The 4804-nt window shown below is 40.6% G+C and overlaps 1 protein-coding gene across 1 annotated transcript in view; it reads left to right on the top strand.

The window, feature by feature from the left end:
* Window positions 1-4804, top strand: part of DENND5A (DENN domain containing 5A) — a 609609-nt gene that overhangs the window by 150798 nt on the left and 454007 nt on the right. The gene's annotated exons all lie outside the window — the stretch shown is intronic.

Raw genomic sequence — 4804 nt, 5'->3', positions numbered from 1 at the left:
TATTAAGGTGTTTTAATTTCTGCTTTATCTTCTCTCATGGTATGTTTTGCCAAATACACACCCTGATCCAGAACCCTCGGTGCTTTCTGGTGCAAATATGGTAGGCCTTGTGTCCTACATTACTAAGGGCAGTCCTAGATTAGTAGTAGTAGTAGTAGTAGTGGTGGTGGTGGTAGTAGTAGTAGTAGTGGTGGTGGTAGTAGTAGTAGTAGTGGTAGTAGTAGTGGTATTTCAATACCATCTTTCATCCAAGAAACACAGGGCAGTTTACAATATAAAAAGACAAAAATTCATACCATAGTATATCTGAATGGCAGTCTGGTCTGAGCCCAGTTAAAAGATAAAGAACCATAACAAGGGAAAGCTGTAGCCTTTAAGTTGCTCTTTAACTTTTAGCACCTGGGAAGCAGACTGAACAGCTAACCTGCTCACATCTTCCCCACTATGGTGAAATGTATTGCATTTCTATTTAAATTTTAGTAATTATCTTCAAATTTAAATATATACAAATAAATTGGCATATGTAAAATTTATATTAATCTGCATTATCTTTTGTTCTCTCTTTTTTCTTTTTGGCATAGCCACCCTAAAATATGGAGCTGCTGTGTAAAGGGTGGCTCTGACTGAGATCAAGTTGTGCAAGTGCAAGTGCAGGGGCTTCTCATTCTTCTAGAACAGATTGCACCCCGTAGAGCAGAATGCATAGTAGATAAAAGTGAATGGGAAATGTATGTGTGGGGAGGGGGGTCCAAAAAGTCACTGGAGGGGAAAAAGCAAGTAACAGAAATTATTAGTGCCCCAACAGCACTAATAAAGGTATTTGGATCCCCTCTGGTTACATCTGGCCGACAACATGTGACCCCATGGTTAAAACATTTGAACTGGCTGCTCATCTACTACCAAGTCAGGTTCCTGGTCCTTGTATTAATTTTCAAAGGTCCAGGCAACTTCAGTCTAGGGTACTGCAAGGGCTGCCTGAAACCTTATACTCCAGCTCAATCACTGAAATAATCTGCTGGAGCATTATTGGCCGTTTCCTGAGTTGGTAAGGCTCATTTAACAAGGAACCAAGCTTTTAGGGTCATCAGTCCAGGATTGTGAAATACTCTTCCCACCAAGATTCAGAAGGCATCTTCTATTTCAACTTTCAAATGGCCACTGAAAACTTTTCTATTCCATCAGGCCTATGCAGGCAATAAATAATACATATTTCTTATAAACAAGTTTCTGGCCTCATGCTGTGGGACCACCAACTCTCAAACATGAAAACCAGACCACAAACATAGAGCAGAGCAAAATACCCACAGACTCAATCAGGTTATCCGAGGCGCATGATGCAAGGGGAAAGCAAATGCTGTTACTGGGCATTTGTATTGAATGTTAGTATTCTAATATTATTTATTTCTTTTATATACTTAAAAGCGATTTTATCCCACACTTCATCCCAGTAATGATAGGCTACAACCACACATGCTGCTGCTGCTGTTAATAACTAGCAATTTATCTGCTGGTCATTATATATCAGAACATAGTTATCTTTCTATATGAAACATTTTGATGCTGAGTTCCGGGAGACAAATGAGGGGAACTTTTGCAGACTTCTTTCCTACCTAATTATGCTCTCAGGGGAGCATGATGTCCTGGCTTTTATTTATGGCATTGGTATACTAATGGATCTCAGATATTTGAACATAGCAAGGGCACCTTATTTCATGTTTTTGTCAACATCTAATTGGCTGCCTTATTTTAAAAGGCGTCATGATGAAAGCAGAATGTACATTGCCTGTGTTCTTCTGTCTTTCTTCTTCTGCGTAATGAGTGGTGCATTGGCCTTTCATCAGCATGAAAGTCTACTGCCATTTCAGAATCCACTTTTTCCATACTGAGGAGATATTCTACATTTAGGGTTGGGCTTTTTTTTAATGGGTATTCAGCATATTGACAATGCTTTCACATTGATTCTCTCACATGATACAGTCTGTTATATTTGTGCCTTTACAGGATCTAGGCTTAACTGCTACAAATGAAAAGTCTTTGCTGGACTTGCTTTACTGAGAGAACAATTCAAGCAAAACTGAATTTTAGTGGCTTAATTCCAGGCCAGTCGATACTGAATATGACAAAGTCACGGCACAATGCCTCACAACCAAGTAGATACTATAGTAGTCTGACATTTACTTCAGAAAGAAGTTGGTCAATACTTTTCCAGTCAACAAACACCACCTTTTAGATATTCTGACAACTCAAGTTCCAAGAATGAGACAACTGTAGCCATATCACATACACCTGGTTCTTATGTCTCAAGTTAGCCAACCAGGTTTAAGTTTATTTAATTCTTAGACAGATCTGTCTAAGGTTATTGCTAGGCATTTAAAGGACTCAGGGCACAGGGTACAAATTTGCATACAGTAAGCCTGCAACTTACGAAAGGGTTATGTCCTGGGGATCACGCCTGAAGCCAACACTGCATATAATCAAAACCCAAAGGGTTCAATGGCAGGTGGGATTGCCAAAGTCATTTCCCCCAGAAACCCACCCCTTTTCTAGCCCTTAATTATTATTGTTTTAAATTTGCCATGCATATATAGTTGTATGCGCACAAGTTAAATGTGCTTAAGTTGTGGGCTTACAGTACATTAATTCATACGAACATTTAGACTGACTTTTAGAGGAGGGAAGGCAACCCTTGCTCTCATTCAGAGGACTCACTCTGAACCCTGAAGGAGCAGCAGGATTTTTACACCCAGTATACTGTATGTAGATTGGGTCCTCCACCCACGATATATTAGCAAGAACTGCTGCTTGTGTACATGTTAAAACTAAAACAAGTCATGTCTAATCTTACATGATTCCTCTCACACACATATACTTCTCTGCCCTCCCCCCAACCTGCTTAGTGTATGTTCTAACAAGTCCCCTGTTATCAGTCAGTACCATCCAAACATGATATCCAGCAACCATAAAATCAACAAAAGCTCCCTTCAGTCATTCTACTCATAAAGCCAACACGTGAATGTAGAGAGCTCTGTCCCATCACCATCTTGTTCCCTGCACAATTTAGAACCTTGAAAGATCAGAGTTCTGAATCATCCAAAGGTCTCCATCAGTAGGCCTGGGTGACGTCCTGGTACATTGTGCAAAAATGGTTTTACGTCCAGATCATGATAACAGTTTCAAAATTCCTGATCTCACAATATATCAACCCTGGCTACTTATCTGCATAAAGGCTTGACAATTTGCGGCAGCTTTACTGAAGAGCTTCCAGTCCTAGGTACTGCCTCAGGCAGTGCCTTTATTGAGTTTACAGGACCAGCCTTGGGAATAATGAGCACCTTTCACTAACTTCAGTCCAACTGTTCTTGACTTGGAGTAAAGGGTAAGTTTGCTATATTTAACTTAAGATTATGCTCCTGCCTCTCATTGTGGGTGGCGTGAAAGTCCATAACACTAATAAATCATCTGGATAAGACAGAAGCCACTCTATTAACAAGACTCAAAATGGAGATCTTTTGGGGAAAGAGGGTCCCCCCCCCCGAGATTTCTGATTTAACACAACATGTCAAAATTACTGGGGTCCATGAGCAGTGTCTGTGTCACCTAGCAACCAATGTTTCTACCAAGTCCATGTGTCCATTTGAAAAAAGAACCAGGCTTCTTTGTCATAAGAGGAAGTATTCTTTTCACAGGGCTTTGCAGGTTATTTTAGGCTGGCGTGCTGGGAAAGTGGTGCCTCTATTTAGAAACCCAATTACAGGAAACACCGTCAGATAACTGCTCTATTAGAAAATCTTTGTGAGAGACCCTGTCCCTCCACTACAGGAGCACATGATAATAGTTCCTTCAGAAGCCTCTCTGCTCAACTCCAACCAACATTGTTAGTAGAAATGCAATTTTTATGTGGACAAAAGGAAGGCAGGGTTACATAAGAGCCCTGCTGGATCAGACACAGTGCCCATCTACTCCAGCATCCCCATTAAAATTTGGATTTCCCCTTTCTGAACCTTTTCCAGCTGCTTTTTAAGGAGCAGCAACAAGAACTGTTGCATTTAATAGCAATGTAGTCACCGTCCCCAGTTGGTTCAACAATAAATTCATCTTGTTCCTAGTCCTGGACATCACTTAAGATTAAGTCCAGCTTTGCTGCCCCTCTAGCTGGTTCTGTGACAGTTGGAAGGTCATGCTCCAAGTTTGCTTTCTGGGACGGAAGTTTGGAAGCCTACACAAGCACATTTGTCAAAAGAACTTTTATTATAAATGAGGGAAGGAACGAATCTTTTCTCTAGAATACAATACAAGACTGTATCCTTTCCTATACAGTGGTGCCCCGCAAGACGAATGCCTCGCAAGACGGAAAACCCGCAAGACGAAAGGGTTTTCCGTTTGCAGAGGCGCTTCGCAAGACGAATTTCCCTATGGGCTTGCTTCGCAAGACGAAAATTGACGAAAATTTTTGAGGTTTTTTCCCGCTCCAAAACCCCTTTTTCTGAAGCGCTAAGCTGCTAAAAGCATTTTAGCAGCAAAACCGCTAATCCCTTAAGCCTTTAATAGGCGTTAATAGCCCTTAAACTGTCAATAGCGCTAATAGCGCTAATCCGCTAATGGGCTTGCTTCGCAAGATGAAAAAACCGCAAGACGAAAAGACTCGCGGAACGGATTCTTTTCATCTTGCGAGGCACCACTGTACAATAAACTAACACCACTGGTTTTTTTTAATAATATGATCATGAGACATCCAGAAATTAGAAAACAATGTAACTAGATAAGAACATTAATCATTCCAAAATTATAATATTGATTGTCCTTG

This window comes from Podarcis tiliguerta, assembly GCF_965153285.1.
Source record: "Podarcis tiliguerta genome assembly, chromosome: 1".
In the NCBI taxonomy this organism is placed as follows: domain Eukaryota; kingdom Metazoa; phylum Chordata; class Lepidosauria; order Squamata; family Lacertidae; genus Podarcis; species Podarcis tiliguerta.
Note: the sequence above shows the minus strand (reverse complement) of the source record. Positions and strands in the feature narration are given on the sequence as shown.